The 17,845-nt window shown below is 40.9% G+C and overlaps 1 long non-coding RNA gene across 2 annotated transcripts in view; it reads left to right on the top strand.

Annotated features, from left to right (window-relative positions):
* Positions 1-17,845, top strand: part of LOC107498718 — a 378,194-nt gene that overhangs the window by 264,899 nt on the left and 95,450 nt on the right. Inside the window, exon 3 of one of the 2 annotated variants that reach the window (XR_004952474.1) lies at positions 3,551-3,653. The exons of the other annotated variant lie outside the window; for it this stretch is intronic. This is a non-coding gene — a long non-coding RNA (uncharacterized LOC107498718). The remainder of the gene's footprint in view (positions 1-3,550; positions 3,654-17,845) is intronic. 2 annotated transcript variants of the gene reach the window in all.

Here is a 17,845-nt window from a genome sequence, read left to right on the forward strand (position 1 = left end):
AGGCACAAAAAACACCCTTGTTAAAACACAAATTCAGATTCAGTGGGTCTGGGTGGGGACCAAGATCCTGGATTTCTTGCAGGTTCCCAGGTTATGGCAAAGCTGGTGGGTGGGGGACCACACTCTTCGTTGCAAGGAGATAGAATACACTGTCACCAAATTCCCAGTTGCCACCCCAGACTTACTGAATCTGATTTAATGAGGATGGGGCTCAAGAATGATGTTTTAACAGACTCTCTGGGTAATTCTTATGCATTTTAAAGACTGAGAAGCACTGGTACAGACATTAAGTGCGAGGGGCCAGATGTGCTGGATTCAGGACACATGTCTTTTCCCCAGCAGTTAGCCCCAGGGGGACATTAGGCCTCAGACTTTTCGGGGATTGTCAGTTTAGTATCAAGTGGCCTGGTTTGACTTCTCCAACATAAGCAGGTGAAAGGCTGGCCAGAGCCCCAGCTAGACTGACACACCCTTACATGTTGTTAGGCACAGACTGGATCAGACCAGAGAATAGTGGCCAGAAAGGAGCTGTGATAGCCAGATTGATGGCTATCCTTATTATAATACTCACGGGGAACAGAGACCATAATGGGTTTAGCAGATGTGAACATCCTAATGCCAGAGACTCTCCCTTCCTAAAAGGGAACTGTAATCATCCAATATATTTCCCCATCTTCTGGCCTGAGATTAAGCTGTCCTGGGCTCCCAGACACTACTCCAGGAGCCCCAGATGGTACCGGCTAACGTACTCCAAGTATGTCATTATGAACACATGCAGACCACATGAGGGCAACTAATTTCTGGAGACTGAATGCACGGCACTACCCCCATCCCCGAGGCCCCTAAGACACTGGGAGGAAGAGAGGTAAGTGGGACCTTGGATGTTGAGTGGTCTTGGGAAAATGAGGACCCATGGAAAACCCTTAGAGAGAGGGAGCTAGGTAGACATCAGGGAATCTAACAATGAGAGCAAAACATATTCAAGTTCTGGCATTTTCTCTCTCTTAATTTCAACACTGTTTGACTGTATAATTTAGGAAGCATCTTTTTGGAATTAGGGTCGACCATTAACTTTTCATCCAGCAGAGCATTAAAACGATGATTTTATTTATTTATCTTGCAATGATATAATGACTTTGCCTAGCTAGTAAAAGTAAAACAAAGGCAAATGCTAACTTGGAATCAACAGGCTCCTTGGATAATTAATTTTCTTTGATCTAATTGATTCCACAACTCTAAGAAGCTCATTAATCAGGACTTGTCACTGCCTCTGACTTTGGAGGTTGAGCCTATCAGAATTCAGTTCTGTCAAATTAACAAGAAACAAGTCTAGACCAGGCCAGAATTATTCTGATGAGTTGCATTAAAGAGAGGCCCTTTCCATTGTACCCAGACTTCAAACACAAGCGAAACAAATAAACAAGCAAACAAAAACAAGCAAACATGGAAGAATCAGGAGAAGCTGTAGCCCCAGGATCCCCTTCTACTGACTGGCTTGCTCTGACTTCTACTGCTGAGCTTCAGCTGAAAGCTCTGAATTCCATTAAGATACAAACAGTCCTACAATAGGCAACATCTTTAAATGTCCCCAAATGTGAAGCATTTAGCCAGGAAGAAGGGAGAAATTGCAAAGGCCTACAAGGCCCAAAGGGCACTGTGACAGAGGACTAGAAGAAATATTGAGACAAACAGTTTTTCTATTTCTAGGCTGTTACTAGGAAGGTGCATGACCTTAGGAAAGTTACTTGTTGCCTCTTAGGAATGAAGTTTCTCTATCCGACAGATCACAGTAATACTTACCCTAGGTCTTATTTTCCTCCCAAGGTCACTGAAAGAATAGAATAAAATAATAAGTTTGAAAGTATTTTTGAAAAGCTGGAACTTACAAATATAAGCTACTATTTTCTAAGATAATTTCCTTGTCTTGTACAAGGTAGATCTAAACTATCTAGGAAGATCAAGTGCCAGCCAGTAAACGCAAAGTGAACTGATGTTTTTTTAAAAAAAAGAGTGTTGTGTATAAACAGTGCATGCATTCTTGGTCTCTATCTCCTTTATGATACAACGAAACAGTGTTTAAACTGCCAGACAGTAATCCAGGAAGCTGAATGACTGACTCTGTGTTTGCAGTAACAGGTGCTTAATCTGGAAGACACTTTATAGCACAATCACAGTAGCCCAAACCAACCCACTGATAGACTCAAGTTATTTTCATTTGTTTGGAAACAAGGCTTTTATGGGATCTTAACTGGCTTCCTCTCCAGAACTCCACTGTGTGTGAAAAGCTTTTGCTTTAAATTGTCTACTGAATTATTTCAAGTGTCAGAATCAGAGAGAGACAGCCCTCGAAATGATAAGGATTAGGAAGAACAGTTTTTGAACATGTTAGCCATTGATCCCCAGAGTTTGTGAAAATGGATTTTTTAGACTCCAAATTCTCCATGTCAGGCCATGGATTATCTGGACAATCAGAGGCCAAGGGGAGAATAGCACAAGAAGTATGTGTAACAAAAAGACATTTCCACCTGGAAGAATGGCTCAGTTCCAGCCCAATTCCTTGAGGATTTGTTAATTGGATTTGTTCTTACAGTTAAGGCAAATCAGCATATATACTAGTTAGTGGTTTCAGGCACCGCAAAATTGAAATTCTGCTCAAGGAAATGTTGGCCAAGAAATAAAAGCACTTTCTCAAGAGGTTTAGTCCTACTGGACTGAAAGAAAATTTACATGTTAAGCAGAGCCAGAAAGGAAAGTGAAAGTTCTGTGTGTCTAAATTTCACTGCTTAGGATGGGAGGTTCAGAAGTGATGTATTTAAGCATTTCCACTTACAAAAAGGGCCATGGTTAGGTAGCTCTTTGGGAAAAGTACATGCACACGAAGTTGTGTGGCCACAAATCTAGCACCTTATGTTCCAGCAGAACACTGTAGTCACATTATCTTCATAGATAAATCATCAATGCTGTCCTGCTTATTAGAAAATAGTGCTACTGGCATTGCTATTAATGAGTGCAGATGTCCCTCAAAGACCCCTGTAATGAAGAGCTCTTTTCACACCAGATGTGTGAAGAGTGTTCTCCAATTTGCAGCTGCAGCTGTACAGCCAGTGCAGCAACTGGAATTAGAGTGTGTTCAGGGTTGCCTAGCACTGGGGAGGAGTCACCTGGCACTGCCGGCCTGACAGGATCCAAGTAAGGCCCGGAAGAAAAGAGGCATGCAGTGGACAGCTTAGGTCTGCTGTGCCAGACCAGGGATGGTAAACTCAAAAGGCTATGAGGCTAAATGCAATGCAGAAAAGGGGTGTTAATGGAAGAAATGGTGAAAGCTGAATGAAGTGTGCAGTCAAGTTAACAGTCTTATCCCAATGTTAGCTTTAGTTTCGATGAATGCACTATGGTTGTAAAAGATGTTAACTGTAGGGGAGCTGAGTAAAGAGTGTATGAGAATTCTCTGAACTATCATTGTAACTTTGCTATAAATCTAAAATTACTGTAAAATGAAAAATATACAGCATATCTCATTTTATTGTGCTTCACTTTATTGTGTTCACAGATGTTGTACTTATTACAAGTTGAAGGCAAGGCTCTCCACTAGCAAAAAGATAACAACTCGCTTTATTGAGGAAGTCTAGAATCGAACTCACAATATCCCTGAGGTATGCCTATATAAATTTTTTAAAAGTCAATGGGAGCTAGCACGTAACATAGAGAAATGAAGTGGGCCAGGTTGGGACAGTCACAAACTGGTCAGTCACTGTCCTTTCTAGAGAATGTCCACTGCTCACCTCTAGCTAGTTGTCATGCAGAAATACAGGCCTCAGCTTTATAGATTTCTGACTTGTCAAGAGTATCCAAAAAGTTGTGTGTGTGTGTGTGTGTGTGTGTGTGTGTGTGTGTGTGTGTGAGAGAGAGAGAGAGAGAGAGAGAGAGAGAGAGAGAGAGAGAGAGAGAGACGGAGAGAAAGAGATCCCACTTTTAAAACGATGCCTCCAAAATTTAAAGATACTTTAGAAACAAAGAAAATACAGCTGCTCAGTGGGTACAGGTGGCCCATGTGTGTGACTTCTCTTCTGGGCACCAGAGAAATAAGTGTGGAAGAGAACTATCATAGAAGTTTAAAATGCAGATTCCCAGGTTCCAACCTTAGAAGTTCTGATTAGGTAGGTTTAGGGTCGAACCCAGAATCCTGCATTAGATTAAAAAATAAAATATATCCCAGGTGATTTTGACCCAGGAGGTTCATAGATTCTACTCTGAGAAATATCCCTTTCAGGATTGAGATTTTTTCTCCTCTTAGTTTCTTCACTCTCTTTAGCTCAACTTTTTATTCTCTCATCATTAGTGATACAAACTTCAAAGCAAGTATTGAAATATAGGTTTAGAACGACGCAGTCTGATATAGTAGCCAAGTGGCTAGTGAGCAGCTGAAATGTGGGGCTCTAAGTGTAAAATAGACACAAAACTTCAAAGACTTAATAAAAATTTTAGAAACATAAAATATCTTAGTAAGTGTTTAATATTAAATGTTGAAATTGTAATATTTTAGATACATTGGGTTAAGGAAAATCTATTATCAGAATTTATTTCACCTGCTAGTAAACTTAAAGTTACATGTAGGGCTCACAATTGTGATTCACATTATATTTCTATGGCTGGTGCTGGTCTAGGATACTGTGATGAAGAGGGTTGTTTTCCCCTCAGGCCTTAGTGCATAGAGGCAAAAGAAGAACTTGTATTCATAAAACCATAGTTCCACCTAAATCACCAGGACCAGGGATTTCACATTTGGGGACAGAGCTCTAGGCAAACACGCACTGTTCATGCCTCAGCATGCCTCCCTAGACAGACAGCAGAAGGCAGCTGGCTGAGATTTGGGGTCCTCTGGTTCTGGACATCTCTTCCTCTGCCACCAGAGGCACAAATAAAAACCATTCACATAATTAATATAGCACAGAAGGATAGGACAAGTGCAGCTCATGGTAGGTCCAGTTTCCAAGAGATACAAAAGAAGGTACAAATTCTGCTAGGTATTAAAGAGGCACAGATTAAGACAATGTCTCCGATCTCATCTCAGATTAAGGAATAACATTTTCAGAAGACACCTATAAAGAGGTTTTTATAAAAATTTTGGGCTGATATTAGCATAAGAGTTGTTCAGTAAAAAAAGTTCACCAAAACACGAACACTGAGAGGGGACAGAAACCCTACCATAAAAATGACAAAGTAGGATTGCAAGATCTCGTCAGTGATTTGAGGTGAGCAGAACATCTCAAACTCTATTTTCCATCTCATTCATTCATTCATCAGATCTCCCAATGCATTAGGTCAGCACTTCCTATTCTTAATTCTTTTAAAATACCTATGTACTTTAAGAGAAATTTTATCCACGTTTCTGATTTGTTTATGCTTAAGTAATCAAAATGCCATTTTGTAGGAGCCATTTGATGTTCAAAAACACTCTTGGTCTTCATTAGCAACCCTGTTTTCTTTCAACCTGAAGGGCTTATTTTTGTCTATATAGAAACCTAGGTTCAGGTCTAAAGTCAGAATCCACCCAATGCAAGTAATTTTACAATTTGGCAAGATGAATTTTACTGATTCAATTATAAAGAGCTGTCCCAGAATCTACACCTACCTAATCATTCTTTTGGGGATCTTCTTCTTGGTCTCACCTGCCTGGTTCATGCATATTGATCTTTGTTGATTTGTTGTTGCTGCTGCTGTTGTTGTTATTGTTGTTAGTTTTTAGTATTCTATTCAGCCTCTCTCTTCCTTCGGAAATCAGTTCTTTTTCCTTGTTTCAAACTTGTGTCTACAAGCCCTCAATCCCCCACTGCGGCTTCTAGTTTCCAAGGCCTTGTGATTCACTTTCTCTCTGAAACACCCACCTCATCAAATTCAGTATTCATTTTAAGTTAAATTCCCACTTGTAAACTTCTGCCATTACCCCACAGTATCTTCCCTTCTGCCTCGTTTTGTCGCCCAAGGTTTTACAAATGTCTTTCAGGTTGTTCTTCCTTTTATTCTTCTCCATTGTATCCATGGGTACTTCAGGGATGGGAAATCTACAGAGGATCTCTCTTTCTCACTAGTAATATCACACACCTGTAGCAATGAGCACCCCTGAAGAAAGGGCTACGTGTTAGTAGGAATAGAGATGGTGTTGGACACATATTCACTGGACCCCAGTGCAGAGGACCATTTGGGGCTATTCAAAACCCACTGACCTGGCAGCACATTCTGATGTAACTATTCATAACTCGACCTCTTACTTTATTTAATAAGAAGGAAATAAAAATAATGTACCAATATTAAGTGCTGCTTTGGTGACTGTGAAATATTTGGAAGTTTAGGCATTGTCATTTTTATAAGATAGGAGTATGTGTAGTCTATATATTCTAAGACAGAGCTGATGGTTTTAATAGACACCTGATTATAATTCACTTTCAGGATTCCCATCTCTTACTACATTGATCCACTCAGTTTCTCGGTATCCCTATTCAGACAATAATTTCCCTAAGATGCTTGGTACTCCTCACAACAGACTGCTATTTGGGCCTAGCCTCTTGTGTGTGTGGGGGGGGGTGGAGGTGGGGGTCCCAAATCCTATCAAAATGTATGTAATTTTCATCTTGCTCCCTTGGAACCTTCCTTTGGGCCGATGAGAGCTACCTGAGCCTAAGAGTCAGGAAGATCAAGCAGTAAGGCTTGGATGCCTCAACCCACTTTCAAAATTTACAATTTCACAGAAAACATATGCGTTAGAACCATTAATATAAGGGTCAAAATAAGTCAAAGTCTAGAAATCAGAAGGGAAAGATGACAAACACATTGGAGGCCTCAGAGGACTGGTACACGGGAGCACTAAGTTACACTCCAAGCCTCGTGGCAATCAGAGGAAAAGGCATGCGATGTTGAGTTTTATAGTTTTCAGTCTCTGATCAAGGAAGCTTATGAGTTCTTTCGTAGGAACTGTTTTCTTCTGGCAATAAATTCTTGGCGGTTTTTATTGAATTGATTTTTATATAAATGACAATCTGGACTAAAAGTGGCTTACAGAAGATATAGAAATTATTTTCTTACAGCCATTTCTTACACTGACTGCAATAAACACCGGGGGCAAGCTGTTTATTAAATCATAACTCAGCGAAGATATTTCTTTGGGGAGTTTCACTAATGTGGTCTAGACCCATAACTTTCTTGTGAATTTATCTTGACATACAGATAGAGCTCAGAGGGCCTAGAGAAAAGAATGATTAGCATGACTCAGAGACATTCTCAAGAATTCATTGTTTCTGCTGAACCGGGAGACGGGTCTGTGTATTGGAAAGCAAAGCCAGCCATAGGTTTTGATGTGCACATGTCAATGCTGAAGTTTTATCATGAGATAAAACATTTCTTAATTTTTAAGGTAGGACTATTCTATATTTCCCTGGTTTCAGATTAAAAATCCCACCTACTGATACAGTTAGGGTGAGAATCTATTTTGTGCAAATACTTATCTGAATAATTATCCCACTGATGCTTGAAATTTTCCACATAAAATATGGTTGGGACAACTTTGGTCTGTAAACTTTTAAAAAGTAGCCATCTGTAGCATTCATAAAATAATCTACCTCTGGCACACTCAAAGGTAGCATTTTGAGCTGTTTTTCCTCTGATAGGCTATAAGATGTACCTTCATTTATTTATGTGTCTTTTGAATGGAGACCTTTTCAGCAATAAAAATGGTAGTAAAAAGCCAGTTTACTTGATCCAACAGAGAGGCTCAATGACGTGAAAATATACCAAATAATGTCTTTCCTTTGGGATCATGGCCCAGAAGAAAGGGTAAGCATCAAAGAAGAGCTATCTATTATTTTAGCTCATAACGACTCCAATCTCCAAGTAGCACTAGTTGGTATTAGCCTGATACAGGGCGTTGGTTGCTAGCAGCATTGTGCAGCCTACACTTCTTAAGCATGGATGAGGTGAGGTTGTCACATTCTATCAGTAGGCTGCAGCCTAGGAGCCTGGCTCTGACAGTGGTAATAATCACTAAGGTTCAGGAGAGAGGTGGCCTCAATATAGAACCTTGAATCTGTTACTTCTCTACCCAGCCCAGGCCAGGTGCCAAATAAGTTGTCAGTGCTTAGTATAGGGAAGTGAATATTTGTGGGGTAAATAAATAGCTGAATGTTAATGGCGTAAAGTCAGCAGAAACTCTGGTGCTGGAGCCAGTGATCCCAGTTTGACAACCCTGCTGAGAGAAGACAGGGTGTGACCCAGGACTACAGCAAACTGGGAAAGACATAATAAAATTGGGTTCTGGATTCCCAGCAACCAAGAATCTTGAGGTCCTAATGACAAAAAGAAAGGCCAGAGGACCAAACCAGTTAGTGGGACCTGTCTGTGCACAGGTCAGATTAGGTGGAGGTTCTCCTGGTTGTGGAACTGGAAGAAGCCAATGGCCCTTCTCCGATTCCACCTTTTCTTCCCAGCAAGGCTCCTTGAAGTGTCCTCCTTGTCCTGTTGGAGCATCTTCTCTCTTCCACTCTCATCGATAAGTCACGTGAACAAAGGGAGGCTAGTGAGAGAATCTCCCAGGCCAGGTTTTCAGAGATTTAAGAAAATACTACTGCCCAGATCCCACTCCAGAGAGTCGGATTTAATGGGTCTGGGGGTGGGGGGAGGGGCAGGGAGGACTGCTAGCACTGGTATTTTTTATAAGCTCCCTAGGTTATTTGTAAGTATGGCCAGGGTTGAGAACCATCCTGGTCAAACATTAAACCATCATTCTCTTCTAGTATATATTTTTTTCTACACATGAATAGTTTTGGTGTACATTAACTGTCTTTTCTCCCTCCTTTGAGAAATCTCAAGGGTTATGTTCTCACTTACCCTATTCATCTTTAAGTATTGCAGAAGAATACTTATCCAGAATGACTGAGGTCTGACCTATTGCTCTTAAGGAATTCTCTGAGGTTTAGATAGTATAACTTCAAAAGAACACTATGAATTTAAAACATTTTCATGTAACATTTTACATAATTATAAATCAATGCTTTAACCCAGTTGTTACTATTCACCTCGAATATAAACAGCAACGAATAATAAATTCACAAAACTACAAATATATATATATCAAAGAAAACTCACAAGTTGTCAGTGAGACCGCTATGGCCTCACCATGGATTCAGCCATAACTCCACTGACCTAGCCTACAGATCACACCTTCATCCCACACCATGTCTACCATCAAATCATCCCCCAGTTATTTCAATGGTGTGATTTTTTTTTTAATTGTTGAATATTTTTTATATCCTTTTAGAATAATTCTGTGGTTTGCATGTTGTGGGAACTTGGATTCCTGGAACTTATATTGGTTTTTGCAGGCAAATTAAGGAAGTGGGGAGAAGGCTGTTTCTCTCGAGCAGCGATGACAAGGAAACACTGATCAAGACACTTCCAGATCTTTTTGTGTGATTATATTCCAACTTTGTCTTCATTTTCCCAAAATAAACAGTCCTTAGTCATTTAGTCCATTCAAAACTTCTCATGTACAGTTGTGTCATCCTTGAAGATCTTCCCTAAATGTGTTAAATTGAGGAAGGTCAGTGGTAGGCTTTCTCAATTAATATTTCTAAACGATACAACCAAATTCTAAAAATATATCCAAAGCAAGAAATGTGTACCCACATTAGAAATGTAAACTGGTCTATCCAGAAATTCTAAATGGGTTTCTTCAAAAGACATAGAATGAAGAAAACATTCATTTCCTTTTGTAGCTGCAGAACACAACTACATTCCTTGATGTGATATTTTTAGATGAGAGAAGGTTTGTTCAGAGAACACAACATCCCTTAAGCGTATTCAGTAAAACTGGTAAAGGGCTGGTCTCTAGGCCCTGCCTGGTTCGCAGCTTCTTTGTCCATCTTTGCTTCCCACATGCGAGATGAATGCAGTGACAAGACAGACTGAATGAGCTAATGCCCTCAGCTAGAACATTTGGTTGCATCACACTGGTTGGTGGGAGAACAATTTTCTTGTGATGCAATTATAATAACCATAATTCTACCTTGCTCCCTTTTATCTGAGTGTGGCAGAGACTGGTTAGCTGGCCACAAAACCTATTTGTTTGTTTGTTTTTTTTCAGCCTGGACACATCTCAATTTGCTGAGTTAACATGGCAGTGGGATCGCTTCCTGACCAGTGGATTTTAGGCATAAGAGATAAGTGTCCCTTTCAGGCTTTGCCCATTACAAGCCTCCTATGTGTGATTCTCTATGCTTTTCCCCCTGATCGGTGACCTTAAAAGCCACATTTGATGATGGCAGAGCCACGAGTTAGACAGTGCCTGGATTGCTGAGTCACTACTCAGAGGAGAGCTACCTAACAATCAAGACTATTTGGTTTGAAATTTGAGCAAGAGTGAAACCTTCACAAGATGAGTCACTATTACTTGGGGGTTTTTCTATTACAGCAGTGAGAATCATCCTAACATTACACTGAATTCTTTTTTGGCAATCGGCTGGATTTCTCCAAGTCTCCAAGGACTGGAGTCTTCCCAGTTGTCTCTTAGGGCTTAGAGCCTTTCCTTGACCCCCAGCTGGGTGACTTGAGTCTTCATATCTCTTATCTCTATGCTCTACCCCCATCTGGCCTGCCAGGAATCTCTTCCTTTGGATTTCCTCATCAATAGACTGAGCTGCCTTGGCAGATATGGTATCTCAGTGTTGTTTCCTTTCTTTTTAAATTCCCTGCTCCATCTCATTACCTATAAACCTGACCTCCCTGGAGCATCTAATTCTAGGCTCTGACAGTTCCCGGTCTGCTTCTTCTGACCACTGATGGGCATCCCTTTCCCAAGCTCTAGGCCAGTAGTTCTCAAGGTGTGGTCAGCATCAGCATCACTTTGCAGCTTGTTAGAAATCCAAATTCTCATGCCTCACCCCAGACCTACTGAATCAGACCACAAAAGTGAGGCCCATACTTTGTTTTAATAAGTTCTAGAATCTAACACTCTGGAGCATGGCCCTTCGTCCTATCCACCAGTGTTATAAAGAGGCTGCAGTGTAATGTTTTTTCCAGAAGAAGAACAAGTCTGGAATTTATCTAGATAATCCTGGACTTTTCATTTAGTAGAGATCTTTAGATATCTCTTTGATATGAAACTTATGGTCCCTTGTACTAAGATAGAGCATTTTGATTAAGTACATGGCCATAAAGTGAAGTATTTTCTTGACATGAAACAAGACTCTTCAAATCCTGTGTGTGTGTGTATGTGTGTGTGTGTGTATGTGTGTGTGTGTATGTGTGTACATGTGTGTGTGTTTTAATATAGCTATTAGAATTAGATCACTACTAGAAAGACAAGAATAATATCCATATTTTCTGGAAGGATATGCTGAGCTTAAATCTCAGTGGGCTGCCAATGAAGTCACCTTCCATTTCTAAAGGAGATTTGACACTAAATAAAAAAAATGATGTGTAAGGTTGTAGAACTGACCCTGAAAACACCAACTTTTCTTTTAAAAATTCTTTGTCAAACATTGGTCCCAGGGGATAATAATTCAATGATGAATATCTTGGTCCTTTTGTAAGGTCAACATAGTAAAAAAATTTAATGGGTTGCCTTTAATACTGGTTTTCTTACTAGAGAAGGTGACAACTTGGTAAAGATGAGATGCTACAAGTAAAATTTCTCTTCTTTCACAGCCTTAATTACTGTGCAATGAGTTTATTCAGAATGTTTAAAAATTAGAAGCCAACTGGAAAAAATGATATTTGAAAGCTAGCTAATCTTTGAAAACAAGCTGAAAAGAAAATATTTTTTAAAAAGTATTTATAAATACATGAAAAAATTGACAGTGTCAAAATAAAGAAAACTATTCCACATTTTCACATATGTGGCAATAGTTAAGAGTTTTCTTTTTTTGTTTCAATATTTGATTAATGTTCTAAAGATTTCTAAAACTCAACAAGGCACAAAGCATATGTTGCTGTGTCATTTCATGGGTCACAGCTAAGGTTCAAAGGGTAGCTAGTGCCTCTCCAAAGAGGTTAAAACCTCAAACAAGCCCCTCCATCCTCAGCCCCAAACATTGTCACTGCCAAGCCTCTGTTGACGGTACAGCATTCAGCATGCAAGGATTTACAGGATGTTGGGCACTCATTTCCCAGCTCTAACTGTATGACAAGATCTGAGAAGTAAATATGTTTAGACCTGAGGGTTGGGGGTTTTTTTTGTTTTTTTGTGTGTGTGTGCATGTTGAAGTAATGATACAGATTCCTATGAAAAGAAATCAAATAAACAATAAAGGTTAGTGAAAGGAAAGGCAGATGATGTTCAATTTCTTTAAGACCTGTTCAGCAAATCTCAGCCAGCCCCTTCGGATTTCTTTTTGGACAGGAGCATGATGCTAGTTCTTATTTACATGATTAACTTCCAACCTGTCCAGATGTGTTTATCTCCAAGAAATGTTTAGATTCCTCAAAGTAAAAGATTGAAATCACTGTCATCAGCAGCATCATTGCCAATTGGTGTGATATGTTTATGCTCTTTTCTAGTTAGGGTGATCCACTGGAAAGTGCGACCAAATGCTTTTTTACATTGTGCTTCTGTCTGTTTCCAGAATGCCTATATCTCCTGAAGAAGCTCCCACAGTGAAGCCATACTGAAACCTCTACCATTGTTCAAAGGCTATCTTGGTATCTGGCACTGAGTTGCTGATAAGTTATATTCATCAGAAAAATTCATTTTTAAGCACTCCATTTACATGAAGCCCTGTGCTGTATAATAAACAACCAACTCAGCAACACAGTGATATTTCTAAAATCTTAAAAGTTGAGCTAACACTCAAAAGGATGGGCATTAAAAAATATATACTATTAGTAGAACCGTGTGTTGACACAAACATAAAACAAGCATCCATAAGAAATATTAATATTATGAGCAAACACAAGTTGTACAAGATATGGTATAAGGAGCAATGGTAGGTATTACAAACCTCAAAGGCACACCTCTTGAACACACACACACACACACACACACACACACACACTCACTCACTCACACATACACAGTCACTCACTCATGACCTCTCCCAGGTCTTAGTACCACATGGTGATGCTTCTTACAGGGAGGAAAACTGCCCAAATGTTTCACATTTTTCCCTACCATGCTGGTCCTCAGGAATACATTTCTTCCTTTGTAGTTCAAAGTTCAAGCAGAAAGAGCTTCTCACAACAACTGAGTAAAGGGCTCCTCCCAAGGGCAGAACTTCAAATTGGTACCAGAGCAGAGGGTGCTGATTTTTTGCAGAATAACTATGGGCCTTCAGGTTAGGGATACAGACAGCCACTCTATCACTGAGTGACAGCCAATATTTTGTAGCACATATTAGAAGGAAGCAGAATCTTTTGTAGAAATTGATTTATAAAGACATAGTCTTCAAAACCTACATTCAGACAAATTATAAGCCAAAAGTAAAATTTAATGATGAGGACACTGAAGCAAGAAGCAGACATTCCACTTGAGTCAAGATCACCATGGAGCATCCCAGAGATTCCAGACCAGACCAATACAGAGATGGCTCCCTTAGCCCTATAGGTACACTTATACGGTACACTTTTTTGAAATTAATTTCAAGCAATCAATATCTAACTTGCATTGGCTTATACCTCAGAATATCTGTCTAATCACTCTCATCAAGTCTTTTTATCATCTTCATAAAATCCTAAGTTAAAAGGAAATGAGCCATCAATTCATGAAAAGACATAAATATTAAATGCATTTTAGTAAGCAAAAGAAGCCATTCTAAAAAGGCTACATACTTTATGATTCCAACTTTATGACATTGTGGAAAAGGTAAAACTATGGAGACAGTAAAAAGATCCATGGTTGCCAGGGATCCTTATAGCCCAAACAGAGGCAACGTTTTCTCAACCCATTAAGGACAAGCAAGCTGACAAACACAAAGAGGTTGGAAGGTAGACCAGGTGAAAATTCTCTGTGGTCTTGACAAGTGGTATTTAATAATCTTTCTGATGCACTATACATAACAGATGGCATTTTTAATGGGCTCTGACCAAATATAAATATTAAGTTGTTAACAGGAAACCCAAAGTAACAATTGCTTAAACAAAAGGATTTCTCTATCTCCATCTTGATCTACATCTCTATGTCTATTTCTAGTGTTCAGAGCTTTAATAAAGCTCCATGGTCATCACTAGCCCAGAGTCCATCTGCCTTTATGCTCTACCATCCTAGAGCACAGCATCTACTCTCACGTTACCCTGTGGTCCCAGATGGCTGCTGGAGGTCCAACCATTACATCCAAGGTGCAGGCAGCAGGAAGAAGAATCCAAAGTGAGACTCGAGGGTTCCTTTCCACTTGAGTCAGTTCCCTCTAAGCAACCTTTCTGGAAGTGCTGGACACCATTCCGCCTTCTATTGCATTAACTAGAACTTAGTCACATGGCCATGCTATATTGCCTCCCCAAATAAGGGAAGTTTTGCCTGGAGACAGGAGATCGAGGGAAGCATCTCAGTTTGTTTCTGCCAGAGTTATCTACAATTCCCAGAGCACTAACACCAAATCCTTCCTCTCTTTCCCCCTCAGGTAAGGACATGAATCGAGAGGAACATTATTATAGGCCCACCCTTGAATCTATTTAGTTGACTGTTTAAATATAGTAAATCATTTGCAAACTTTGGGGCTGTAATATACTATTATTTAGATGTACCTCAAAACCCATTGTGATTTATTAAGGTGTTATGATGTTAAGACTGAGAACACTGCCCATATAAAGTAGGTAGCCATGTCTGTAACAATAAGGAATGGGCTTAGAAGATGTGAAGAAAAAAGTGACAGGATGGATTTTGCTGCCAAATATCTATCTTTTAGACATGAAGAGAAATGATGAGTGAAAAATTATTTAGAGGTTTCTTCTAGGAATGTCAGCAATATGGTCGTAGTGGTTGTAATGGAGAATCTTTAGCTAAATCCTCTTGGTTTTGGAGCCTGTCACACACATGGAATAGCCCCAAGCATGGGAGTCTGTTACTTCAGTAGCCTCAAGTGGACCAGTCCTCCTGGAATTCATGCCTTTTTGGAGTCCCCTGCCTTGAATCTGGGCTGCCTGTGACCAACCGCTTTAACCAGAAGTGAAGCTGTGCCAGTGGCCAGACTAGTTTTAAGAAGGCTAGAGGTTTCTATTTTTGTTTCTTGAATATCCTGAGCTACCATGTAAATAGTCTGGCTGCTCTGCTGGTGAAACCGTGTGGAGAGGTTCAGCGGAGTGGCCACAAATAAGAGAAGCCCCGAGACAACATGAAGAAAGGGAGCGAGTCCACTAGTCCCAGCAACCAGCGAAGTCCAGACCCCAGCCTCGCTGCCAGCCAAATGCAGCCACTCTCTGACCACTGGCAAGCGCATACTGAACAATCATGAGCAAATAAAATGGTTGTTGTTTTAAGCCACCATGTTTGGAGGTGGTTTGTACCTAGCGATGCTTAATCAAACCACCGCCACCTCCCCAAACAGATCTACAGGCTTGAGCTGGGCCCCTGGCCAATGTGGCTGCCACAGCTTGTGCTGCTACTGCTGTGGCTGCCACAACAGCCCCGACTGGCCTCTGCTATCACAGCCAAGGGATTCAGTGCCCTCTGGATCACTCCCTAACCCATAGGCCCAAAATTCACCTTCCAGATCCCTACTCCTGACTCAGTCAGGCTTACTGAAATCGTTTCTGACAGAAGCTGTCCTGGCCCTTTCTCCTCATGCAGTCTCCCAACAGGGATTTGCACCACCTGCTCCCCGTTTTTGGAACCCCATGAGGAGAGCCAGCCCAGTATACATTTGTGTGCTTGCTCAAGGGGGTTCCTAACTACAAATAGGGCAAGTCCTGTCCCGGAATTGAGGCCAGGAAAATGGGTTGCTGGCATCTTCAACTGGAATCTGGAACACATTTTCCCATAAAAGGAATTATTGTAGATGATTTTAGGTTCTGCAGTGCTATTAGAACTATAGTTCGGCTGCGTTGCTGGTTAAATAGACATTTAGGGGCTGCCTTGGGAACATAATTACCTTTTATAACATTGTCCTAATGAGAAGCAAGATCCAAACAACTGACTTAAAATTGAACTTTTAGAAGCAATCTGATTATAATTTAGAAACTCTCATCCTATATCAAGGACCAATTATATAGTAGATGCTATGGGGGTAAATAGGAGAAAAAAATAAGATCATGGACTCTTTCCAAGAAGTTATAGTTTGTTTAGGGGACAAAAATAAGCAAGAAACAACGAACAGGTAAGACAATCTATAAGCAAGTCTGAATTTATGTGAGACAGCGGTAAGTGCCTCAGAGGGGCAAAAGCAGGCCAATGAGTTACCCTTTCTGCTGTTTATTTATACCAGCTCCCAGACATTTGTTCTTAGAGTTCTCATGGACACACACTGTTCACATCTGCCCTTGTGTTTTTTTCTGTTCACTGGGAAGTGGTAGGCAGGTGTAGGAGGCATCTGTAGCCACCTGACTATGAAGAAATGAGACTAGATGGGTTCTAGGGCTTAGAAATTAACCACAGGAGGGCAACAGCCTGGTAGCTGGAGAGAAACCTAGAGTCTTTAACGCTGGCCTCACGAAGGGCCACCAAAGAGGCCCACCACTGTTTCTCAACGTGTGGTATGGAAACACCTGAATCAGAATCATGCAGAGTCTTACTAAAAACACTAATTTGAGAGCTGCATCTCAGATCTTGGGGTGAGGCTTGGGAATCGGCATTGTTTATAGACTCCCCCAGCTAATTCTTACACTAGTGAAAGTTTGAATTTGCTGTCCCAGAGATGGCAGAGTACAACTAAGATACTCAGATGCATTTTCCCCTAGAAAGCTCTGGGGGACTCAGACACAAGACAGCACCTTGTACACTCCACTTTCATAACCTTGCTGCTGCCAGCCAAGTTTCTAAGAGAACCTAGTGTGGAGCAGGGGCTTTCACTCACTGTCCCAGCACTTTTTGGCTCCATTTCCATCCCGGCCAGAGCACTGCATATGCACTGAAAACATTTCTAAGGCATCTGGACTGAAACTGAGCATCTGTTCTAAGAAAAATGAAGTTTTCAAGCAGGGCCTCTTTGGAGTGGGAGGATGCCAAATGGAATGGGGCCTCCCAGGTAGCCTCCATCATATGGTAACATGCGAGCAAATTTCCCCAGGACTAGAAAATATGCTCTGAGCAAGATTCCAGAACTCGTACAAGAATATGTTACGCTCCTTGCTTGGGTCTCTTGCCTCAGACTCCTGCCATTAGGACCACTGCTTCGTCCAGGGTGGTGGGCTGCTTACCACTGACACAGGAAGGAGCCCACCCAGTATGACATGGTACTTGTGTCAAGTGCAAGTCCCATGTCATACTGGGCATTGTGCTGGTCTGATCACTCAGCAAAATAACTTTAGAAGTAATTTTCAGAATGAAATGTATATGCCCATGTGGCAGGATAAATTTGAGGTAACAGTTATTGCTCTAGGGTCTCCCACATTTACCCACCTCTGCAACAATTTGAGCACCTGGGGGTTTTGTCTCTGACAAAGGGTTGAACTCTTGGCTTCTCCCTTTCAGAAGCCTAGGCCCAGGACATAAACAAAAGATGTGGATAAATGTATAATTAGTTAGAGCTATTTTCCATTCCCTCCAGTGCCACTCCTAGGGAAAGTGGCCCAAGGAAGGAGGATGCCAAGCCAGTGGTCACGACACGGGGTTCCTTCACCACCACTGGTCAAGTCCTAGCTAAGTCTGAGGAATCTCAGTGGAGGTGGAACCTGTACCCTGGTCCCATCCAGGGATAAGCAAAGAAAAGAA

This window comes from Rousettus aegyptiacus, unplaced genomic scaffold (genome assembly GCF_014176215.1).
Source record: "Rousettus aegyptiacus isolate mRouAeg1 unplaced genomic scaffold, mRouAeg1.p scaffold_m13_p_8, whole genome shotgun sequence".
Lineage (NCBI taxonomy): Eukaryota > Metazoa > Chordata > Mammalia > Chiroptera > Pteropodidae > Rousettus > Rousettus aegyptiacus.